Source organism: Mesoplodon mirus (genome assembly GCF_964341445.2).
Source record: "Mesoplodon mirus genome assembly, chromosome: 12".
Lineage (NCBI taxonomy): Eukaryota > Metazoa > Chordata > Mammalia > Artiodactyla > Ziphiidae > Mesoplodon > Mesoplodon mirus.
Genome location: NC_138988.1, coordinates 28,481,462 through 28,508,240, shown reverse-complemented (window position 1 = coordinate 28,508,240; position 26,779 = coordinate 28,481,462). Strand labels below are relative to the sequence as shown.

The following is a 26,779-nucleotide window of genomic DNA, read 5'->3' as shown; positions in this document are numbered from 1 at the left end:
GTCACAAGCAGCAGGATTTCCTTGTTTTTTATGACTGCATAATATTCCATTATTATGACATTCCATATAATATGGCATATATTTGACAACTTCTTTATCCATTTCTCCATTGATGGATGCTTAGGTTGTTTCCATGTCTTGCCTATTGTAAATAATGCTCCTATGAACATGGGAGTGCATATATCTTTTTGAGTTAATATTTTCATTTCCTTTGGATATATTCCCAGAGATGAAATTGCTGGATCATATGGTAGTTCAATTTTTAATTTTTTGAGGATCCTCCTTACTGTTTTCCATATGGCTGTACCAGTTTACAGTCCCACCAGCAGGGCACAAGGGTTCTCTCATCACATCCTCGCCAGCATTTTTTCTCTCGTCTCTTTGTTAATGGTCATTCTAACAGGTGTGAGGTGATACCTCGTTGTGGTTGTGATTTCCATTTCCCTAATGACTAATGATGTTGAGCATCTATTCATGTACATGTTGGCCTTTCGTATATCTCCTTTGGAGAATCGTAGAAGACAGTTTTGTGAAAGACTTCTGTGGGTTGTGCCATAGTAGCACTTCATAGCAAGTAGCTTTACTTGAAATTATAGTCCCTATTTCTGTCTTTCTGTTTATCATCTTTCACCTCCAAATAGAATGTAAGCCTCTGAAGGCAAGAACTTTGTTTTTGTCTTATTCAATAGTAGGCACTCGGGCCTCCCTGGTGGCGCAGTGGTTGAGAGTCCGCCTGCCGATGCAGGGGATACGGGTTCGTGCCCCGGTCTGGGAGGATCCCATATGCCGCGGAGCGGCTGGGCCCGTGAGCCATGGCCGCTGGGCCTGCGCGTCCGGAGCCTGTGCTCCGCAACGGGAGAGGCCACAGCAGTGAGAGGCCCGCATACAGCAAAAAAAAAAAGAAAAAAAAAAAAAAATAGTAGGCACTCAATAAATATGTGATAAAAGAATGACTATGTTATGGCCACAAAAGCAAACAGGGTAAGTACTACAAGGGCCTGATATTTGTACCACTCACTGCATTCAGCTAAGCCATAAAGTAAAGAGACAAAAGTAAGCCCTCAATAACCTCTCATTATCACAAAGCTTAGGACCACCCTGATATGTAAAAACCTGATCATCACATACTCTTCTGCTTTAGCCAAACACTCCCAACAGCTCACAGGACCTACAAAGAAATCTTTACCACGGAAACAGAATTCCAAAACTGGAAAGGCCTAGAGGTCAAAGAGTTGAACCTTCTACATAATTCATCTCAGCCATATATTACAGGTTATAATCCAGACTTTTGGACAAGTCTTGGCGGTATTTATTTAATTGGAAAAAAATCATATCCAATATAAAAATATCATACTAGAATAAAGAAAAAATGATGCGTCGTAATACAAAGTATAAAAAGGTTGGGAAACTCAGCCATACCCAAATGTTCCCACCTCCTTCACAATTTCTCACCCCATAATCACTCAGCTTTTTGGCTGCTATTAGAGAATCTTGATTGTTAGCAAGAGCTACCTCATGATACGCTGAAAATTCTCTAAATTTTCCCCTATCTTTTAAAAAATGTTCTCATTTATCCTTTTGTTGTTCTGTGTTAAATATATTCCTTGGGTGGATTTGTTCATCAGATATTTAGAGACCAGTCTATTCCCTATAGTTAGTGAACATATGCATGCTGTCTCCTTTTAACTATGCCTCATAAATAATCACACTTAATCCTTCTTACTGCCATCTTTTGCAATCATCTTCCAGTTACCTAGAACATAAGGTACATAAAACTAAGCTCAGTGTCCAAGCTGTGATCTCACTAGGGTGGCTCGGAGTTAAGCTATGATTTTTTTATCACTCTCCTTCAAGAAATTATGACTCTTAAACACATTGCCCTGGTTTCACTGCAGCTTTAAAGGCATTTCTTCATTCTAGAGGATAAAACTGACTAAAAGTATTTCCTAAAAATTAAAAAGTATATTTCCTTAGTAGAGAATTTACTTCAGAATGGGATGCAACTTCAATTCAACTTAGTTTTTCATGGATTGAGGGTTACTCTGGGCCAGTCACTGTGCTAGGGTATAGCAATCACCAATGAATCAGACACAATCCCTGGTATTGTACTGTAATGGAGACCATAAACACGTAAACAGGTGAGCAAATCAACGTAATGCATAGAAATCAATACCAGAATGAGTCAATTTTTCTACCTACGGTAGAGGAGAAAGGGGGTTCTAGGCAGAGGCAGAGGAAGCACATGGCAAGTGCCAGAGCTCAGGCAGAGTAGATTCACCAGTCCCTGACCTAGAGTGGAGGTAGGGCAGTGGTGAAAGATGCTGGAAGTGTCCCAAGGGTCAGCCCATGAGAGTTTGGTAGGCATCCTTCTTAATTTTCCATAAGAGCAACCGAGAGCCTTGTTAACTATGGAATGAATTGCTTAACTTGAAGGCAAAAGAAAAAATGCATTCCACAAATACTTATTGAGCACCCACTAAATGTCAGGCATTGTTCAAGGTGCTAGGGGTACAACAGTAAATAAGTCAAAAAAATTCCTACCCTCATGGAACTTCTAGTAGAAAAGATAGACCATACACTAATACACAAATGCATGATATATCATAGGTATTGATTTTTTTTAATGCTATGAAAATAAGCAGAGTGAGGGACTAAAAAAATGATGGATGGTCTTCTCTTGGATAGGGGGATCAGGAAGGCCTCTTTGAAGAGGAGTCACTTGAACAAAGATCTCAATGAAGTGAGGAGGCCAACCATGAGGAAATCTATGGAAGAATATTCCAGACAAGCAAAAGTAAGTGCAAAGGCCTTAAATAGGAATAAGCTTGGCATGATGGAAGAAGAACAGGGAGGCCCATTTGGCTGGAGAAAAATGAATGAGAGGAAAAGTCATGAGAGATGAGGTTAAAGGTCACAAGAAGCCAGACCATGTAGGCCATGGTAAGGTCTTAAGGGAAAATGTTAAACTATTCCATAAATGTATTTGCCAGACAGTATATATGGTATGATCTATTTGTGTAAATGAAAAGATTGTGTGTTACACACATACATATCAAAGTCTAATCACTCATCCAGAATTTTGGGGACAGGTCAGTTTTGGAAATTAACAATTTTTTGGTTTTTAGAAAGATAATATATGCTTATACCATTTAGTGTCTAACATTCCTGGAACAGTTTTGGGATAGCACCCTGTCATCAAACGTTAATATTTCTGCAATGAAACACATATTGGAAAAACAAACAGTATAAATACCCCCATATCAGGTCAGCCTTTTGGTTTTCAGACCTTTTTGGATTTCAGAATTGCAGATAAGAGATTGTGGATTTGTACTTGCACTTGTGTAGAAAACTTCTGGGAGCATCCCAAATGATTGTGAACAATGAGATTATTGGAGCAATGCGATGGGATTGGTGGCATAAGTATCTTCTATTCTAAATACTTTATACTGTTCTTGACTTCTGAACTTTTTTTTTTTACTATGTATTAGTTATGTCGTTGAAGTAATACTAATTTAAATTAAAAAATAAAATGTGGATGCTAATGTTTTTATTCATGTAATCTTTGGGTAGTCAACAATATGGATGACATTAAGGGAAAATATTTTAAACACAAATGTAATAGAAAAGATTTTGAATATGCATTACAAAATTGCTTCTAAATTTGAGTGTTTTAGTCATGACATTCAACTTCTACTGTGTCCACTGTGTGCTTTTCGGATTTTCACCTTTTAAATATATTTGTGGACTGGAGAGAGTCATAGTATCAAGACGATTTTGTAAGGAGTAGGAAAATTCTAAAATTCAGTATTAAATGTATTTTTTTAATTTATGGTAAATAGTATTTCCTCATGTTTCAAGAAGTTTCTTCATATAGAACATGGTCCATTCTCAGGACTTGTGGTTGTTTCTGTTTTGTTTTTAAAGCAAATCTGCGGGGGTTTTGTCTGTTTTGATAACAGGATGTCATGCTTGTGATAAATACTTGCCTGAAAGAGATTTATAATATACAAGCCCCTAAAATATTTAGACATTTTTAAATTGCAGTTTGCAACCTCCCTATTTCCTAGCACTCTCCCCCAACAAAAATTCAGAGAGATGCATTTAACAGATGCCGTGTTTCATGGTGAATGTTATTGGCTGTGTGGCTGAATACTGTAATTAGCCATGCCTCACTGATTCATACATGAATCGTTTTGAGGTTTATTATTCCACTGGAATGTTAATGAACATGAATACAAAATACTTTGAGAGATTTTCTTTTTATCTTTGCAAAGTACATATGGTAAGGGGAAAAATCATTTAAAATAATTAATGAAAAAATACTTGGTGTATATAACTAGATCCTTGATTTTTTTGAATAGTAAATAAGACTGTATAATTTATTGGAGCCTCTTCTTTATGAAGCACACAGTGACTTTGAATACACTAATTAATAAAGCTTCAGGACCCCTACCATGTAAATGTTAATAAAACCCAGGAGTCCTAACTTTTCTGACCTTTGCTCTAGTTTCCAGATGAGACACTAGCTGACTAAGATGCATCTACATCTTTGAAAACAGAATGTCCATGAAACCGACATTCAGAGTTCAAGTGTCATTTATGAGTAGCATTCTCTTATGAACCTAGTTGAAAATAAAAGTAATTTAGAAAAAATGATATTTCAGCACTGCCTTAATCTAGGAGGGATTTTCTTCTTGAGCAAATTAAACCAAACACAAACTGGAAGTATGACTTAACTGGGCCTGCTTCTGCATTTAGGGTCACCAAAGCACACTGTAAATGGAAATCAGATTGCTTTAGAATCCAAGAACAAACTCTACTTTTGACCTTTAGAAAGCTCATGATGTATATGCCCACAAAATAAACAAAATAATTTCAAAGCAAATTCGTTGAGTGCACCTGACCTTTGAAACAGAGCAGATGATGTTAATCAGATTTGTACAACTTTAATCTAGCTCAGGCTCCATCTCTCCATGTAGTTTTTATATATCATAAAGAAGAGTCTCACAAAAGGGAATCTTTCAAATCAGAATAGATTTAGAAATGGAACAGGATGTATGAGCTTGCTTCAAACAATGAAGTATAACTCAGACATATAAGCAAGTGAGCACTATGACCATAAACCAATATAATGTGCTCTTGAGGAAAAATGACTTTTTAAAAATATTAACCTAAGCACATTGTAGGCAGCTTCTCAATATTACAATAAAATATGGTTTGAGTCCTGATAATGTATGAAGTACCTTTGGGAAACTTTGAGTAGAAAATGGCTTGCATATTATAAAAAGGTGTTCCATCTGATCACTGCATCTGTTTTTGCCCAGCCATATCATTTCTGCATTTTGGACTTCAAATGTTTGAACCATGGCCTTTCTAGAATAGCCTGTTAAGTAACTTGGTAGATGTATGCTTGTCTTCCCAGGATTGCCTCCTTTGGTTAACCAACCCTGACCTTGTAACAGAGTAATCTTTCTCAATTCAGGTGGCTCTGATGGGGCTAACCACATCTGTTCCTGCCCAAAGAGGCAGGTGAAGAAGGTGTTCAGAGAAAACAGGCTTGATCAAAGTACTCCAAGCTATTTGGCCACGTGATTTGTTCAGAGATGTGTTCATGGCCCAAGCTGAGCCAATTCCTTCAGACAGTTTGTCAGAGAGACCACGAAGGACGGTCCCCGCTTTTCCATGATCGCAAGCTATAATGGTAGCTATGTGGGGCTGCTGGTTATCTTGCCCACTTAGGAATTAAGTCAAACAGGGGTAAACAGAGCTTAGAGATGAAGAGAGATGAAAAGAGTCCGGGTGGTATTGCATGCCAGATTCCAGTTTTACCTGAAGCCACCCCTTAGACTTGCCAGTTGAATGAGACTTGTCTTATTTAAGTTGGTTTGAATTAGTTTTTTGTTACTTGAAGCTGAAGGAGTCATAGCTAATTCGTAAAATTTAGCTTATAGATAAACTCTTAAACTACCCAGAAAAGGAAAGTGAAATGAAAGAGATAATGAGGTTGCTTTAGAAGGCAAGAAATCCAAACACACCAGCCCTTGCTCTACCCGCACCAAAAGTGTGCAAGAACTGGAGATGTTTAGCCTAAAAAAGAGAAGACTCAAAAATAAATAAATTAAATTTAAAATGTTTAAATAAAAATAAAGAGAATGCTCAGGATGTTCTTACTGGGCTCAACCATGTGAAGGTCTATTTTGTGAAAAGGGAGTTGGATTCATTCTGTAGAGTTAAAACTCAGACCCACAAGTGCTTGTCACTCAGGGAAATTTTCTATTCTACATGAGGGATAACTTTTCTAACGATGAAAGCTATCATAGCAAACATAACGTGACCATCTACCAGCAACAGCACTTCTTCTTTTGCTAAATAAGAGGTTGGACAAAGTGACATCTAAAATCCTGTCCAACTTTGTGATTCCTTGATTCAGTCAAAGTTTGGTCATGATGATTATATTTGTAATTTATCATAAAACACCTCAACCTTTCAGCAAATCACAAATCAATACAAGTCAATCATATAAAAGGAGGCATAGAGGAAGGAAAGTGTCAGGCAAGATTTCCTAGAGGGGATGATACTTGCACAGTTTTAAATACAAATGGGACTTGGTTTATATCACACATACCATGTTGAAAAACTCTGATTCTTTAAGAAACTATTTGTCCCTGTAATAGTTTATTTTAAAATATGTAAATACATATATAATGACAATATATTAAAAGTACTATAAATAAATAATTTCCCATGTCTTGAGTATATTTGTAGGCATATAGCTAATAAGCATTAACACAGCAATGTATTCTAGACCCTCTCAGCTAATGAATATGAGTCCCCATTATTGCACTCTACCATTCAACTTTGAGTTGAGATTGTTCTATAATACATATTCTTGCATCTCTTTTTACTAGTATTTTGAGTACTGGACATTTATTTTGTATCCTCAAAAGCATCTTTGACATGCAGTGCAGTGCTTAACAATACATAACTAAGTGACAGCACCATGCTAAAATGTAAGTATTATAGAAGTTCAGGGTGCCTTCAAGAAGTGTTTGAGAAGACAGAATCAGGCAAAGTGGGACTGAAAGATATCCTTCGGCATTATGAAAGGCAGTGTAAACACCACTGCAGCCAGAAAGATTCAACAAGCTACTTAGAAGAAATTATTGGGAGAAGGCACATCATGATGTAAGGGGTTTTACACAGAGCAGAAGTGTAGTTGCCATGTGAAAGGCTGGAACAGATCTCCATGGGAACAAGGATGAGAAGGTCCAGGATAGTGCTGATCACAGTAGCGCTCCCATTTTCGGGAATGGAACACCCCATCCATCTCCTGCCTTCTCTCTAAAAAGGCTTTGTGCGTGCTGCAAACCAAGAGGGGAAAGGCATTCAAGACAGAGAGAATAACACGTGGAAAGGAAAAAAAATGTGAAACAGGCATTTTAGAGAACTGTAAATGGTTTAATTTTTCTCAAGAGGAAGATATGGTAGAGAGGGTAAAAATGACACTGGAAATGTAAGCAAAAGTCATGTTATGAAAGGGCTGATAAAATTCCCTAGACCAAGGGCTTGACCTGCTAAGGAATGGGAACCAATGATTGGCTTTAGTATACAAGTGGTATGATCAAGTTTGAATATTAGAGAAAAATCTTTCTAGCAACACTGTGGAGGCTTATCTGGAATGGGATATGACTCCAGGAAGATCAGTGAGGAGGTCACTGTTAACAATTAGACAATTTTTTGACCTGTCAAATTACTAAATAATAATGATAAAAATTAATAATAATACCCCAGTAGTATAATAAGTGGGTAAATTTCCCAAAAGCTATGCAAATCAAGTAAGAACTTTTTTTTTTTTTGGATTAACAAAAGGGTCATACCCTCTGACCCGATCATGCTATTTCTAGGAATCAACAGTAAGAGAATAGAGGTGCAGACAAAAGTATATGAGCAGTGATATTTCTTCCCACAGCCTTATTTCTGAAAAATTATAAATTATTTTAATGTTCAACAAAAAAGTAATGGTTAAATAAATGAAATATGTCACTGTCATTTAAAATATTTCTAAAAATGTTGAATGACATGGATAATTGCCCAAGAAATAATATTAAATGAAAGTTCAGAGAACAGAATTAAATATATGGTATAAGTTCACTCTTCAGAAAATTATATACATTTAAAAACTGGGAAACACATAAAAATGTAATTGTACTTATCCCCAGGTGGTGGAATTATTGATGATTTTTATATTCATCTTTCTATCATTTTGTATCTTTGATTTACTGTCATGAACATGTATTACTCTTGCAAACAAGTGTTAGGTTGAATCATCTGAAATTGCCTTCTATGGACTGAATTGTGCCACACTCCCATTCATATGTTGAGGTCCTAACCCCCAATGTGGTGATATTGGAAATCAGGTCTTTGAGAGAATATTAGGTTCAGGTGAGCTCATGAAGGTGGGGCCCACATGATAGGATTGGTGCCCTTATAAGAAGAGGAAGAGACACCACAGTACTATCTCGCTCCTTTTGTCTCTCTCTGTCTGTGTGCACCCAAAGAAGAGTCATGTGAGCACAGTGAGATTGTGGCCATCTACAAGCCAAGGAGAGATCCTTGCCAGAACCCAACCATTCTAGCACCTTAATCATGGACTTCTAGCCTTCAGAACTGTGAGAAAATGAATTGCTGTTGTTTAAGCCACTTAGTCTATGGTATTTTCGTTATGGCAGCTCAAGTTGACGAATACACTGCTAAAACTGACTCCAAAAAAATGTCAATTCCATATGACTCAACCTATTTAAAAGAGAAATCAAGCAAGAGATAGTCATTGGAAATGCCCTTGAAATGGATGCTAAGGGTCAGAACTAAAGCAATAACAGTAAGGATGAAAGATGCAAAGGATATTAAGATAGTAAAATCTGGGACTTCCGGGTAAGATGGCGGAAGAGTAAGACGCGGAGATCACCTTCCTCCCCACGGATACACCAGAAATACAGCTACACGTGGAACAACTCCTACAGAACACCTACTGAACGCTGGCAGAAGACCCCAGACCTCCCAAAAGGCAAGAAACTCCCCACATACCTGGGTAGGGCAAAGCAGAGAGATCCGCACACAGAGGATCGGTGCTGAGCGGCACTCACCAGCCCGAGAGGCCTGTCTGCTCGCCCGCCGGGGCACGCAGCGCTGGAAGCTGAGGCTCGGGCTTCGGTCAGAGCGCAGGGAGAGGACTGGGGCTGGTGGCGAGAACTCAGCCTGAAGGGGGCTAATGTGCCACAGCTAGCCGGGAGGGAGTCCGGGAAAACTCTGGAGCTGCCGAAGAGGCAAGAGACTTTTTCTTCCCTCTTGGTTTCCTGGTGCGCGAGGAGAGGGGATTAAGAGCGCTGCTTAAAGGGGCTCCACGGACGGGCGTGAGTCGCGACTGAAAGCGCGGAGCCCAGTGACAGGCGTGGGACGCTGGGGCTGCTGCTGCCGCCGCCAAGAAGCCTGTGTGCGAGCGCAGGTCACTGCCCACACCGCCCTTCCGGGAGCCTGTGCAGCCCGCCACTGCCGGGGTCCCGGGATCCAGGGGCGGCTTCCCTGGGAGAACGCACGGCGCGCCTCGGGCTGGTGCAACGTCACGCCGACCTCTGCCGCTGCAGGCTCGCCCCGCACTCCGTGCCCCTCCCTCCCTCCCGGCCTGAGTGAGCCAGAGTCCCCGAAGAGGCTGCTCCTTTAACCCTGTCCTATCTGAGCGAAGAACAGACGCCCTCCGGCGACCTACACGCAGAGGCGGGGCCAAATCCAAAGCTGAGACCTAGGAGCTGTGAGAACAAAGAAGAGAAAGGGAAACCTCTCCCAGCAGCCTCAGAAGCAGCGGATTAAAGCTCCACAATCAACTTGATGTACCCTGCATCTGTGGAATACATGAATAGACAACACATCATCCCAAATTGAGGAGCCCGGAGTCAGTGCTGTGCCTCTGAGGTGGGAGAGCCAACTTCAGGACACTGGTCCACAAGAGACCTCCCAGCTCCACATAATATCAAACGGCGAAAATCTTCCAGAGATCTCCATCTCAACACCAGCACCCAGCTTCACTCAACGACCAACAGGCTACAGTGCTGGACACCCTAAGCCAAACAACTAGCAAGACAGGAACACAACGCCACCCATTAGCAGAGAGGTGGCCTAAAATCATAAAAAGTCCACAGACACCCCAAAACACACCACCAGACGTGGACCTGCCCACCAGAAAGACAAGATCCAGCCTCATCCACCAGAACACAGGCACTAGTCCCCTCCACCAGGAAGCCTACACAACCCACTAAACCAACCTTAGCCACTGGGGACAGACACCAAAAACAACAGGAACTACGAACCTGCAGCCTGCAAAAAGGAGACCCCAAACACAGTAACATAAGCAAAATGAGAAGACAGAAAAACACACAGCAGGAGAAGGAGCAAGATAAAAACCCACCAGACCTAACAAATGAAGAGGTAATAGGCACTCTACCTGAAAAAGAATTCAGAATAATGATGGTAAAGATGATCCAAGATTCTATTTCCCAGATACAAAATCTTGGAAATAGAATAGACAAAATGCAAGAAACAGTTAACAAGGACCTAGAAGAACTAAAGATGAATCAAGCATCGATTAAAAACACAATACATGAAATAAAAAATACTCTAGATGGGATCAATAGCAGAATAACTGAGGCAGAAGAACGGATAAGTGAGGTGGAAGATAAAATAGTGGAAATAACTGCTGCAGAGCAAAATAAAGAAAAAAGAATGAAAAGAACAGAGGACAGTCTCAGAGACCTCTGGGACAACATTAAACGCACCAACATTCGAATTATAGGGGTTCCAGAAGAAGAAGAGAAAAAGAAAGGGACTGAGAAAATATTTGAAGAGATTATAGTTGAAAACTTCCCTAATATGGGAAAGGAAATAGTTAATCAAGTCCAGGAGGCACAGAGAGTCCCATACAGAATAAATCCAAGGAGAAATATGCCAAGACACATATTAATCAAACTGTCAAAAATTAAACACAAAGAAATCATATTAAAAGCAGCAAGGCAAAAACAACAAATAACACACAAGGGAATCCCCATCAGGATAACAGCTGATCTCTCAGCAGAAACTCTACAAGCCAGAAGGGAGTGGCAGGACATACTTAAAGTGATGAAGGAGAAAAACCTGCAACCAAGATTACTCTACCCAGCAAGGATCTCATTCAGATTTGATGGGGAAATTAAAACGTTTACAGACAAGCAAAAGCTGAGAGAGTTCAGCACCACCAAACCAGCTTTACAACAAATGCTAAAGGAACTTCTCTAGGCAAGAAACACAACAGAAGTAAAAGACCTACAATAATGAACCCAAAACAATTAAGAAAATGGGAATAGGAACATACATATCGATAATTACCTTAAATGTAAATGGACTAAATGCTCCCACCAAAAGACACAGAGTGGCTGAATGGATACAAAAACAAGACCCATCTATATGCTGTCTACAAGAGACCCACTTCAGACCTAGAGACACATACAGACTGAAAGTAAGGGGATGGAAAAAGATATTCCATGCAAATGGAAACCAAAAGAAAGCTGGAGTAGCAATTCTCATATCAGACAAAATAGACTTTAAAATAAGGACTACTAGAAGAGACAAAGAAGGACACTACATAATGATCAAGGGATCGATCCAAGAAGAAGATATAACAATTGTAAATATTTATGCACCAAACATAGGAGCACCCCAATACATAAGGCAAATACTAACAGCCATAAAAGGAGAAATCAACAGTAACACACTCATAGTAGGGGACTTTAACACCCCACTTTCACCAATGGACAGATCATCCAAAATGAAAATAAATAAGGAAACACAAGCTTTAAATGATACATTAAACAAGATGGACTTAATTGATATTTATAGGACATTCCATCCAAAAACAACAGAATACACATTTTTCTCAAGTGCTCATGGAACATTCTCCAGGATAGATCATATCTTGGGTCACAAATCAAGCCTTGGTAAATTTAAGAAAATTGAAATTGTATCAAGTATCTTTTCCGACCACAATGCTATGAGACTAGATATCAATTACAGGAAAAGAGCTGTAAAAAATACAAACACATGGAGGCTAAACAATACACTACTTAATAACGAAGTGATCACTGAAGAAATCAAAGAGGAAATTAAAAAATACCTAGAAACAAATGACAATGGAGACACGACGACCCAAAACCTATGGGAGGCAGCAAAAGCAGTTCTAAGAGGGAAGTTTATAGCAATACAATCCCACCTTAAGAAACAGGAAACATCTCGAATAAACAACCTAACCTTGCACCTAAAGCAATTAGAGAAAGAAGAACAAAAACATCCCAAAGTTAGCAGGAGGAAAGAAATCATAAAAATCAGATCAGAAATAAATGAAAAAGAAATGAAGGAAACGATAGCAAAGATCAATAAAACTAAAAGCTGGTTCTTTGAGAAGATAAACAAAATTGATAAACCATTAGCCAGACTCATCAAGAAAAAAAGGGAGAAGACTCAAATCAATAGAATTAGAAATGAAAAAGGAGAAGTAACAACTGACACTGCAGAAATACAAAAGATCATGAGAGATTACTATAAGCAACTCTATGCCAAGAAAATGGACAACCTGGAAGAAATGGACAAATTCTTAGAAATGCACAACCTGCCAAGACTGAATCAGGAAGAAATAGAAAATATGAACAGACCAATCACAAGCACTGAAATTGAAACTGTGATAAAAAATCTTCCAACAAACAAAAGCCCAGGACCAGATGGCTTCACAGGCGAATTCTATCAAGCATTTAGAGAAGAGCTAACACCTATCCTTCTGAAACTCTTCCAAAATATAGCAGAGGGAGGAACACTCCCAAACTCATTCTACGAGGCCACCATCACCTTGATACCAAAACCAGGCAAGGATGTCACAAAGAAAGAAAACTACAGGCCAATATCACTGATGAACATAGATGCAAAAATCCTCAACAAACTACTAGCAAACAGAATCCAACAGCACATTAAAAGGATCATACACCATGATCAAGTGGGGTTTATTCCAGGAATGCAGGGATTCTTCAATATACGCAAATCAATCAACGTGATACACCATATTAACAAACTGAAGGAGAAAAACCATATGATCATCTCAATAGATGCAGAGAAAGCTTTCGACAAAATTCAACACCCATTTATGATAAAAACCCTGCAGAAAGTAGGCATAGAGGGAACTTTCCTCAACATAATAAAGGCCATATATGACAAACCCACAGCCAGCATCGTCCTCAATGGTGAAAAACTGAAACCATTTCCACTAAGATCAGGAACTAGACAAGGTTGCCCACTTTCACCACTCTTATTCAACCTAGTTTTGGAAGTTTTAGCCACAGCAATCAGAGAAGAAAAGGAAATAAAAGGAATCCAAATTGGAAAAGAAGAAGTAAAGCTGTCACTGTTTGCAGATGACATGATACTATACATAGAGAATCCTAAAGATGCTACCAGAAAACTACTAGAGTTAATCAATGAATTTGGTAAAGTTGCAGGATACAAAATTAATGCACAGAAATCTCTGGCATTCCTATATACTGATGATGAAAAATCTGAAAGTGAAATCAAGGAAACACTCCCATTTACCATTGCAACAAAAAGAATAAAATATCTAGGAATAAACCTACCTAAGGAGACAAAAGACCTGTATGCAGAAAATTATAAGACACTGATGAAAGAAATTAAAGATGATACAAATAGATGGAGAGATGTACCATGTTCTTGGATTGGAAGAATCAACATTGTGAAAATGACTCTACTACCCAAAGCAATCTACAGGTTCAATGCAATCCCTATCAAACTACCACTGGCATTTTTCACAGAACTAGAACAAAAAATTTCACAATTTGTATGGAAACACAAAAGACCCCGAATAGCCAAAGCAATCTTGAGAACGAAAAATGGAGCTGGAGGAATCAGGCTCCCTGACTTCAGACTATACTACAAAGCTACAGTAATCAAGACAGTATGGTACTGGCACAAAAACAGAAAGATAGATCAATGGAACAGGATAGAAAGCCCAGAGTTAAACCCACGGACATATGGTCACCTTATCTTTGATAAAGGAGGCAGGAATGTACAGTGGAGAAAGGACAGTCTCTTCAATAAGTGGTGCTGGGAAAACTGGATAGGGACATGTAAAAGTATGAGATTAGATCACTCCCTAACACCATACACAAAAATAAGCTCAAAATGGATTAAAGACCTAAATGTAAGGCCAGACACTATCAAACTCTTAGAGGAAAACATAGGCAGAACACTCTATGACATAAATCACAGCAAGATCCTTTTTGACCCACCTCCTAGAGAAATGGAAATAAAGACAAAAATAAACACATGGGACCTAATGAAACTTAAAAGCTTTTGCACAGCAAAGGAAACCATAAACAAGACCAAAAGACAACCCTCAGAATGGGAGAAAATATTTGCAAATGAAGCAACTGACAAAGGATTAATCTCCAAAATTTATAAGCAGCTCATGCAGCTCAATAACAAAAAAACAAACAACCCAATCCAAAAATGGGCAGAAGACCTAAATAGACATTTCTCCACAGAAGATATACAGACTGCCAACAAACACATGAAAGGATGCTCAACATCTTTACTCATTAGAGAAATGCAAATCAAAACTACAATGAGATATCATCTCACACCAGTCAGAATGGCCATCATCAAAAAAGCTAGAAACAATAAATGCTGGAGAGGGTGTGGAAAAAAGGGAACACTCTTGCACTGCTGGTGGGAATGTGAATTGGTACAGCCGCTATGGAGAACGGTATGGAGGTTCCTTAAAAAACTACAAATAGAACTACCATATGACCCAGCAATCCCACTACTGGGCATATACCCTGAGAAAACCATAATTCAAAAAGAGACATGTACCAAAATGTTCATAGCAGCCCTATTTACAATAGCCCGGAGATGGAAACAACCTAAGTGTCCATCATCGGATGAATGGATAAAGAAGATGTGGCACATATATACAATGGAATATTACTCAGCCATAAAAAGAAATGAAATTGAGCTATTTGTAATGAGGTGGATAGACCTAGAGTCTGTCATACAGAGTGAAGTAAGTCAGAAAGAGAAAGACAAATACTGTATGCTAACACATATATATGGAATTTAAGAAAAAAAATGTCATGAAGAACATAGGGGTAAGACAGGAATAAAGACACAGACCTACTAAAAAAAAAAAAAAAAAAAAAAAAGATAGTAAAATCTGTAACTTGGTGATTGATAGTATTGACAGAGTGAATAAGAGAGAACATCTAGAAAATGAATCTAAAGCTTTTACACTAAGAAACTGGGTTATGACAATGGTATTATTCAAGACAAGGAATATTCAGAAAAACCTGTTTGGGAGCTAGCCTCTAAAATGGCCCCCAATAATCCCTACCTGCTGGTATTCACAACTGTGAGTACTTCCCTTCCTCATGTACAGATTGGTCATTATTCTACCTCATGTATAATACTGAGAAATGAGCACACCACTTCAGAGATGAGCACTCACTCCCAGAGAAGCCAGCTGCCATGTTGTGAAGGCGCTAAAACAGCCTATGCAGGGGTCCACATGTTGAAGAACTGAGGCGTTCAGCCAACAGCCAACAAGGAACTGAGGTCTGGCAGTGACAACACAAGAGAGATTGGAAGCAGATCCTCTAGCCCCAGTCAAGCCATCAGTCGCCTGCAGCCCTAGCTGACAACTTGACTTTAACCTCATGGGAAACTCTGAGCCAAACCACCCCACTAAGCTCTGCCTAGATTCCTGACCCACAAGAACAGTGAGATAATAAATGTTTGTTGTTTTATGCTGCTAAGTTCTGAGGTAACTTGTAACATAGCAACAGATAACTAATATGACTGAGTTTGATTAATTTGCTGATCTAAAGAGCTGAATATTCCTTGAGGGCAGGAGTTATGTCTTAATATTTAAGGCCTCTTGTTGCATGCAGCACATGGTCTGTGTTCAACAAATATGTTGCAACCTGAAAAGGTAGAAAGAAAACTGGAGAAGCTGGCAAAGTAGTTTGGACACATCCTGGTAGGGACCCAATAAAGGGTCATGAGATATAACCATTCAGGATAAAGATTCGTTTGAAACAAAATGTGGTAATGACTTTATTTCTTGATACTGCTTTAAGGACTTGTATTGCTTGTAAGTGTATGTACTTTAATAATCTTACGTGCTTCAGAAGTCCATAAATCCAAAATGACTCCAAACTGTAGAGCTCTAAACATGTAACAACTGATTGATCCCATTAATGCTTGGACACTTGTCAGAAACAAGGAGAAATAGAATGCAATGGACTGAATATTTGTGTTCCTCCAAAATTCATATATTGAAATCCTAACTCTCAATGTGATGTTATCAGGAAGTGGGGCCTTTGGGAGGTAATTAGGACGTGATGGTAGAACTGTCATGAATGGGATTAGTGCCCTTATAAAGGGACTCCACAGACCTCTCTAGCCCTCTCTTTCCATCATGTGAGGATACAAGGAGAAGTTGGTAGTCTGCAACCTGCAAAAAATCCTTACAGAACCTGATCATACTGGCACCCTGATCTCGGACTTATAGCCTCCAGTATTGTGTGAAATAAATTTCTGTTATTTATAAACTACCCAGTTTATGATACTTTGTTACAGCAGCCTGAACTAAGACACAGAAGATGTAATAAAGAGAATCAGTCCATTTAAACTGGGGTATACAGACCATGATGTCTGGTGTCTAGTTTGGTACTAAAATAATCCCATAATAATCCCACAAGCACCCCCACCCAAGATTTTACAAAACCAACTCATATTCTTTTCATCCCTCAGTGAGAAATAGAAGGAATTTGTGAATTTCTGGAATACACCATATGCCTGATGAGAAGGAAATCAGCAAAGTCTGGGGTGCTCTTCAGAGATCACTTTATTAAAAATTAGAAAATGAAAATCTCGCATCCTAGCCAAAAGTACGCAGAAGGTTCACAAAAAACATTTCTATCTCTGGATAAAACCACAAAAACTGAGAAAGAAGAGGCAGGAAGGCCAATAAGTTAATCCACTGCCCATATGAGGAGGGATTGGATCTTGCAACTCTGTCATTTACTAGAGTCTAGTTCCATTTGACATCTCCTCAACGACCCAACTCTCATAGCTCTTGCTTCAAAGACTACCTAATTAGGTACAGCAAATAAGAATTTCCCTTCCAGAGCATGACTGGTTTTTCTTTATTTTATATCATTTCATAATTCACTTTGATAGTCCTTGTACTACTTCCATATAATTTGCAGCTTTCAAACATTGGAAGATAGCATTACCATGTACATTTCATTTAACTAAATCGTAGTTTGGCAGCTTTTACCTCTTTTAAAAAGAAATAGCAAGAATACCTTTGACCTTATTCTTAACTGTAATTAAGATATTATCTCCAGTGTTTTCCTCTAGTAAATCAATAAGTAAAATATGAATTGATACAACAAATTCATTCATACTGAAAAGCAAATAACAAAGTATTTTTCATGCTTCTCTTGCAGTCAAACAGAAGGACTACTGGCCGTGTGACCTTTAGAAAAACATTTAACCTTTCTATACCTTTGCTTCCTAGTCTGTAATAGGATAATGGTTCCTATCCTTAGGATTGTTGTGAGGATTAATTGAGATTATGTGACTCTCTCCCTACAACACAGGTAGTATTATTTGTAATATCTCTCAAGTATGAATAGAATTATTTGGACTTCCTTTTTCAAAAGGAGTTCATATTATTTCATTAGTTCCTCATCACCTAAAATAAGCATTATAAAAGCGTTTCATCTGTTAAATTCTTTTTAATTTTTTAAATGTTATTATTATTTTTTTTTGCGGTACGCGGGCCTCTCACTGTTGGGGTCTCTCCCGTTGTGGAGCACAGGCTCCGGACGCGCAGGCCCAGCGGCAATGGCTCATGGGCCCAGCTGCTCCGCGGCATGTGGGATCCTCCCGGACTGGGGCATGAACCCGCCTCCCCTGCATCGCAGGTGGACTCTGAACCACTGAGCCACCAAGAAAGCCCTTAAATTCTTTTTAGATTTTGAGTTATTAGCAGCTGCTGAATTGCAGCATCCCAAGATGCAGTGGGCAACACCATGATAGGAGGCATGCAGGAATATACATGTATGCACATGTGTGTGACTATGTACATGTGCACATGTATACACATACACATTTGCATATATGCAAAACACTAACAACGGAATGTGGTAAAGACGGAGATATTTATATTGAGGTAGATTATTTGTATATTTATATATTTTGCTGTTCTGATTTGAAGAAGACATGGTTATTCCTGTATACAGTCATAGCTGAGAAAAAAAATGGTTCATCTTAGCACCTATGAGCTGCCTTTCTGCTGCCAAAGCAGCTATTGCAGACAATTTATTCTTTTGCCTCTTCTCTTTACAGGCTTACTTCCCACTTCCCTGAAAGAAAGCTTGAGCTAAACTCATGTGAGGCAGAACAGTAAACTAAAACAGCTCAGGCTCTGAAGCCCCTTTGATTTGCCTTCAAATCCAAACCCTGCTACTTCCAGCTATGAAACTGTGGCTAAGTTACTTAATCTGAGCTCAGTTTACCCTTTCGCAAAGTGGGAATAAAAAGACAACCCACCTCCATACAGTTGTATTGAGGATTAAATGAAACAACCTATGTACAGCACAGTGCCGAGCACACAGTAAGCCCTTAACAAAATGGTGGTGGCGGTGGTTATTGCATGAGACAGGATATAGGCTCCAGCTGTTGCAATGAATAACAAAGACCCAAATATAACAAAGGCTTAAATAAACAAGGCAGAATTATATTTCTTGTCACTCAGCACTGATACAGAAACTCTGTGGCACCAGAGACCCAGGCTCGTTTTATCTTGTCGTTTTGGGTAATGAAGTGGTAGCTTCCATCTCTGAGTCCAAGATGGCTGCTCCAGCTTCTGCCATCCTACCCACACCTCACAAAGGGAAGGTGAAAAGAGGTTGGGTAGTTATTTGTCCATTTATTTTTCTAGCTATATATATATTTTTTTTAATAAAATTATTTTATTTATTTTTGGCTGCGTTGGGTCTTCGTTGCTGCATGCAGGCTTTCTCTAGTTGCGGTGAGCGGGGCTACTCTTCATTGTGGTGCGCATGATTCTTATTGTGGTGGCTTCTCTTGTTGTGGAGCACAGGCTCTAGGTGCGCAGGTTTCAATTGTTGTGGCATGTGGGCTCAGTAGTTGTGGCTCGCGGGCTCTAGAGCACAGGCTTAGTTGCTCCATGGCATGTGAGATCTTCCTGGACCAGCGATCGAACCTGTGTCCCCTGCATTGGCAGGCGGATTCTTAACCGCTGCTCCACCAGGGAAGTCCCTGTAGCTATATATTTTAGTGTAATAAACCAAAACAAAAAGTGACGTAGAACAGCAATCATCTCTCATGGTTTCTGTGTCACAGGAATTCATGAAGGGCACAGCCAGGATGGCTTGTCTTGGTTCCACAATGTCAGGAGTCTCCTCTGGGGAGAATCAAATGTTGGGGGTGACTTAGTGGCTGAGAGCTACAGCCATCTCTAGGGCTTCCTAACTCACATGTCTGACAGTTGATGCTGGCTACCAGCTAGGACCTCAGCTGAGTTTATTAGCCAGAATACTTCCACGTGGCTTCTCTGTGTGTCTGATTGGGCTTCCTGACTGTATCATGGCTGGGTTCCAAGAGAGACCAATTCAAACAGAACCAGGTGGAAGCTTCACCTTTTTATGACCTAGTCTCAGATGTCAAATAGCATCACTTCCACCACAGTCACAAACCTGCCCAAATTCAAGAGGGGGAACATAAACCCCAGCTCTCAAAGGGAGGAATGTCAAAGTCACAGTGCAAAAAGGATCATATGGGATGGAAGAATGTAGTGGTCATTTTTAGAAAATGCAATCTGAGACAATCAGCCTGTGAATGACATAGCAACTTTATGGTAGCTGTTATTTGTTCATTCATACTTTCAACTGATATTTTTTAGTGCCTCCAATATGTGAGGCACTGTTCTAGGTTCTAGGGATATGGTGGTGAACAAAACCAAGTCCCTGCCCTCATGGTAATTATATTCTAGTGGGAGAGACAGATAACTAACAAATATATAATACACCATCGGGTAGTGATGAGTGCTATGAAGAAATTAAAACAGAGTAAAGGTATAGAAAACAATAGCAGGTAAATGTTATATAGATAGTATGGTAAAAAAAAAAAAAAAGGACTTTCTGAGGAAGTGACATGGGAACAGGGACCTGAGTGGTCAGATGGACCAGCCAAGCAGGAGCTAGGAAAAGAGCCTTCTAGGCAGAGGGAACTGCCCAAGTAAAGATGTGAGGTGGAATACACTTGGCTCTTCCCAGTATAGCAGTAAACACATGTGACTGGAGTATAAAGATTCTGTAGATGGGAGTCAGAGCCTACCAACAAGAACTTTTTTTTTTAAAGCTCATTCTGGCCACTATGTGAGAGAGTAAGAGTGAAAATAGAGGTTATTCTAGTAGTCCAAGCAAAAGGTGGGAGAGTAACCCTGGAGATGAGAAGAAGTAGCAGATTTGGAATCTGTTTGGAAGGTAGGGGCAATAGGACTTACTGATGGACTGGATGTGGGGTGTGAAAGAGAGACATAGAGGATGACTATTAGGTTTGAGGCTCTGGTTTGCAATGGAAGTCTCCCCAGCATATCAGAGCTAGAGGCAGTATCATACAGTGGTTCATATGCCTTGATAGAGGCTCGAGGTCAAAGCATAAAGACTGAGATGCCCCAGCAGTGACCTTGAGTTCCTCCCATTCCCACCAACCAAGGTCAGAACCAGCCCCACACACTGAAGTTTAGCAGGAAGGGAATTAAGCCTCTCAGATGAGGAGAGAAGGAAGCAGAGGGGTGGGCCAGGAGTGTAGAAGACTATTTTTGCAGTAACAATGGCACAAAGGAATCAGGCACCCCCAGAGCAAAGCACAATGGAGCCCCACGGAAATCAGGCCTGGTAATTCCCTCAGAATCATGGCCTTTGCTTCCTTTATGCGAGACACCCAGTGGGCGCTCCGTAAACACCATTGACCACAAAAATGATGTTGACTGGGCAGCACTGCCACTCATTTGACCAGTTATTTATGATCGTTCAGCTGATTTCCCACTCTGGTAATCGTCTTCAATTTTACTGCAAACACAATTAGGGCATGCCAACACAAGTGCTTTACCACCACAAAAATAGGTCTTACCTCCTACTGGATGCCTTTATGCACTAAATTTGTGGCTAACAGACCCACTATCAAAGTCCCGGGCAGTGTTCTCCTGCATGGCCTGCAGATGAACACAGTTGTAGGAAAAGTCAGTAGACTGAGGTTAGCCCTACCAGTGTAGGATGGAGTCTACATTTTCTTTCTTAGCAGTCTTAGTCCACCTACTTCTTTCCCACCATTTTATTATAACTATATACATATATATATGGTTGTTTTTTTTTTCATTTCAAAAACCAAATCTCAATTGATGTAAATTGGCAGTCTTCTTACTATTTTTGTGCTCTCTCTCTCTTTCTTCTTTTCTTATGTTTCACACTCAAGTCAAACTGAGAAAAAAGGTTTGAAATTACATCCTTCTTCAGTGTCATACAATTAAACTTTTTTTCTTCAGAATATCTATTTTTCCCCTTCCAGATTTCCCCCTAGTGTTTATTTCTTCAGTATACTTATGGAATGTTGTTTCTTGATGTCAAAAAATTTTGCAACTTAGATCCTACACATATCACTACCTTTCTCGACCAATTGTAACTGATGGAAAACAGAATAAGACAAGTGCAAATCCAAAAGGCTGGCTTCCCTTTGTGCTACAGTGCACCCACCCATCTCCACTTCAGCCCCCTTAATTCACATAACCAGGGAAAGCAATCTCCTAATAATAATTCCAGAACACATTTCAAACAAGAAAAGAATTGTGAATTCTCTAAATCATAATATCTAGGGCCAAATGGAAAAAAATTGGGGATAATCCAAATACTCTCAATTAGCACAGCTAATTAATATTTGATTTATATTTCTTTGAGACATTTAAACTATAGATTTCCTCCCTACTTTAGAGATCTCTCAACATAACTTTGCAAAACTACCCTACGTGTGACTGATAATCTCAAGTATTTCTCCTGGATGGATGGTCTAAGTCTTTTTTTCCTAAGGCTTCACTAGTCCACCTTTAACAGTTTTTGGATTTATTTTTAGGTCGATAATGAAGGAATACCTGTCTCATCAAAATTGATGTATTAAATATTTGTGAGTGAATAAATAACTTACTGATTCTCTAACCTTAGAGACTGAAATGAAGGCTTAGTGGTTTTGTTTTTTGTTTGTTTGTTTGTTTTTTGCGGTACGCGGGCCTCTCACTGCTGTGGCCTCTCCCGTTGCGAGCACAGGCTCCGGACGCGCAGGCCCAGCGGCCATGGCTCATGGGCCCAGCCACTCCATGGCATGTGGGATCTCCCCGGACCGGGGCACAAACCTGTGTCCCCTGCACCGGCAGGCAGACTCTCAACCACTGAGCCACCAGGGAAGCCCCGGCTTAGTGGTTTTAACAAATTGAGATTCTAATCCTTACCCTCTTACTTTCCTGCTACCTAAGAAGTAACTCTTAATCAGCTCTACTAAACTCTCATTGCCATTTAAACCCTGAGTTTCAATTTACATATTAGTCGCATGTCAAAATAACAGCAAACTAAGAAAGAAAACACAGAATCAAAGTACACTTTCCACAGACTGTTGTAGTTTTTAAACATGTCCACGATGTTTCAATGGACTGACCTTGTGACTCACTTCCAACAAAGAAAATATGCAGAAGTGTCTGTGTGTGACTTTCAAGATCAGGTCATAAAAGTCATTGCAACTTCCACCTTGCCCTCTCTTGGATTACTTCCTTGGGAAGAGCCCAGCTGCCATGTCATAATGACACTCAAGCAGCCCTTAGGGGAATTCCAAATGACAAGGAACTGAGGCTTCTTGCCAACAACCATGTAAATGAACCATCTTGGAAGCGCATCTTCCAGCCCCAGTCAAGCTTTCGAACAGCTGCAGCCCTGGCCAATGTCTTCATTGCACATCATGAGAGACCATGAGCCAGAGCCACCCAGTAAAGCTGCTCCCTAATCTCTAACCCACAGAAGCTGCAAGGTGATAAATATTTATTGTTTTAAGCTGATAAGCTTTGGATAATTTGTTTTGCAGCAATAGATAACTAATATATTGATTATTTCACTGATGCATTACCCTCTTCCCCATTTTATCTTACATTGGTAACTGTTATCTTACACTTACATTTCTGTGAGCCCCTCTAGTCATGACAGATGATTATGGCACAGAATATCAGTGCAACATTTAACTGACTCAAAAATATATGCAAATCTGTGTATTTTTTAAATTAGAAAATATTTTTTAAGTGTTGTCTCTCTGATAGAAGATACTTATAATAATAGTAACTATCATTTATTGGCTATGGATATGTTTGAGGCAATTATATTCATATATAATATATAATTATACATTATAAACTAAATTATATTTTTACGTTATATATTATTATATTTATTATATTATAAAATTATTTCATTTCACACTTTTCACAGCCTTTACAACTGACATCTTCATCCCCATTTTATAGAGGAGAAAATTAAGACTCAGAGAAGTTGAGTAACTCATTAATAAATGGCAGAGTTGGAACTCAAAGCCATATCTTGGAAGACTAAATTTTATGCTCTTTTTGTATGACCACAAAAGATTCATATTTTAAAATTTTCACCTGATGGAAGAATAACCCAATACGTATATGTGGACTTTGAATTTAAACATGTACCTTATCAGACAAGGTAACTCACAGTCTTCCGATAACACAGTAATCAAGAGCCTAAATTATTATATTATTGTCTTCATCCAGTTAGGTTATTTTTGCATCCTTGTTAATGCGTTAGAACATATCAGATGGATGTGGAAACTGTTCCTCTTAGCTGCCCCCCAAATTTTCCTCTTGCAGGAGGGAAAATTCTTTTACATTTTAATGAGCTTACTGATACCATTGTTTATCAATTTCATTCTCTATTACTCTCACATAGGCTATAAAAATCTTAGCAAGTTGTTGGGAAAAATTAATTCAAACATCTGTATCATTAAAGATAAAATAATGTTTCTTTAGAAATCTATCTCAATTTCTGAAAGAAGCTGTGGAAATACACTCAATCTTAGCCTCAATAGATGTTTTTTTCACCATCAAAATGATCCTTCAGTTAATTTAGGTCGAAATAACAATAAAAGTTGAGATGATTGCTAGAATTTTTTTTTCTCAAACTGCTATATTTTTTTTCATATCAAGACTGACAATTAGCAATGGTTTCCTACATTCACAGGTGAATGATTTTCTATAATTTCTAAAAGAAGTGACCCAAAATGAATTATTTCTAGAAAGCTATATTATTCTGTTTGTTTCTCTAACTTCACATTTTTAATTCAGTCAAAGACTAAAGGGATTTTTAAATTTCTCAGCAATGGATCTCATTGTATTACATTTTTATTGATATGATTCTTCATAGTAGCAGATATTTTTCCTTTTATATTTTCAATTTGACATTCCAGACTGTTCAATTTGTTGAAGGACAGAAGGCTTAAGAAACACATTGATCTCTTTTTCTAAAACTGTGGAGCTCCTATAGTCTCCTTCTAAAACATGCATAATAAAAAGTACATCAGTATTTCTGGAAAATAAAAAATTTTCCCAATTTAACTATTAGGCAATTTCTTCTACATTTTTCAGTACAAAAAAAACTTAACAACTGGAGGATCAAACCAGGAAAACCCAAATATTGCTTTGTAAATCCCTCTACCATTTTACTTGCAACAGGTCTTTGAAGCACCCTTACCATCTTACATCTTGCTATGGAATTATTTATATAAACACGTGTTTTCTTCCCCAGTACCTTATAATCAGCATATAGGCTGTTCTTTCAGAAGTTTGGACCTACTTTAGCTCATAACTGGTATTATCTATCAAATTTAAAAGATCTTTTGTGAGACTTTTAGCCCTATAGGATTTCAGACACAATGTTAACCAAGAAAAGCAATGGAATTGGTCTCTATGTGAAACTTTTGAAATTTGTCACTTACTCATCCATTCTTCAAAAGTCTCTATGGTAGATTAAAATATTGGATCCAATTCTTCGCTCTTCTCTGATAGACTTAACCACATAATTGTACATTTCTCTTTTGTACATTTCTCTTCCATTATGAGTGAAGCATACTTCTCTGCCTTGCTGATATCACATTTGGGTCATTAGCATACTTGCTTTGGCCAGTGAAATATTAATGGGGACCATAAATGTGCTTGCATAGGTTGGCTTACCTCTTATATTCTTGTTATCCACCATGAGAGGAACATTCTACAGGTAGCTTCTGTTTCAAATGAGGATGAGAGAAATGTAGAATAAATCTGGACCCAGTATGTGGATTGGAACCAAGGTCAGCTAATGCTGACCAAGCACAGTAGAACCTTAGCCAAATGTCAATCCGTGAGCAAAACAAAATTAAATGCTTGCTATTGTGAGGCACTGAGATTTGGGATAGTTTGTTACACAGTGTTATTGCAGCAGTAATTGTCTATTACTATCTCCTCCCATTAGTTCTCATGTCTTTGTTGAAAAGATTAATGAGTTAATACATTTCAAGCCCTCAGTAAGTACTGTTTGCTGTCATTCTGTCTAGCTCTACATATGAATGTAAGCTATAAATTGAGAGATATCAGACCCCAAATGTGCAGAGGTGTGTTGTCTGCTGCTCTGCCCAAGTAGTCCCATCCACTCATACTCACAATATGGTGTAGTACATGGCACAGTTGATTTCAGAGACAAATGAATTTTATTACAGAAAAATTGAGATGTAGTACAGGAGAAAAAATCAAAGTCCAACCTCAACTACTGAGAAGTAACTTTCTTAAAACCACAAACAAACACATTTTGTAAGGGAAATCGGAGAGTTAAAAGATGGGCATTGATATAACTCCATCTAATTATTAATTCAGCTTCAATAATCTATCTACAAAAAAGGAAAGGGTTCATTTCTATCCCAGCTGTGCCCAAAGATTTATCTCTATAATTATCTCAGCATTATTTTAGAAGCAAAAATGTTGGAAACAACATAAATGTACAACAATAGGGAATTAATTAAATAAATTTTGATACAGATGTATAATGGGATAGTATAAAGCCTGTTGTAGAAAAATGTTGCATAATATGTAAGTATACCCATTATATATTGCTTAAATGGAAAAAAAGAGCTATAAAATGTTATTTGCAGTTTGATTCCATATTTTTTAAAAACATACATTTAAAATGTGAAAAAATACTCAAGTTCATGCATTTATGAGAAATGTAAATTAAAACTACATCAAGAACAGTTTTCATTTATTAGATTTCCAAAGACCCAGAGTTCAATAACACATCATATAAGAGGTTAAGGGAGAAGATATACTCATCCATTGCTCATGAGAGCTATAAATTGCTGCAATTTTTATAGAGGATAACTTGGCAATATCTACAAAAATTACAAATGTATATAACCTTTGATTCAGCTATCCAAATTCTAGAAATTTGTCCCAAGATACACTTTATTATTTTATTATGTGCAAAAATAGACACATTTTACTATGTGCAAAGTGACATACAAAACA

The 26,779-nt window shown here is 38.6% G+C and overlaps 1 long non-coding RNA gene across 1 annotated transcript in view; it reads left to right on the top strand.

Annotated features, from left to right (window-relative positions):
* Window positions 1-2,683: 2,683 nt before the first annotated feature.
* Window positions 2,684-26,779, top strand: part of LOC309813423 — a 58,034-nt gene continuing 33,938 nt past the window's right edge. The window contains exon 1 of the long non-coding RNA XR_014295496.1: window positions 2,684-2,794. This is a non-coding gene — a long non-coding RNA (uncharacterized lncRNA). The remainder of the gene's footprint in view (window positions 2,795-26,779) is intronic.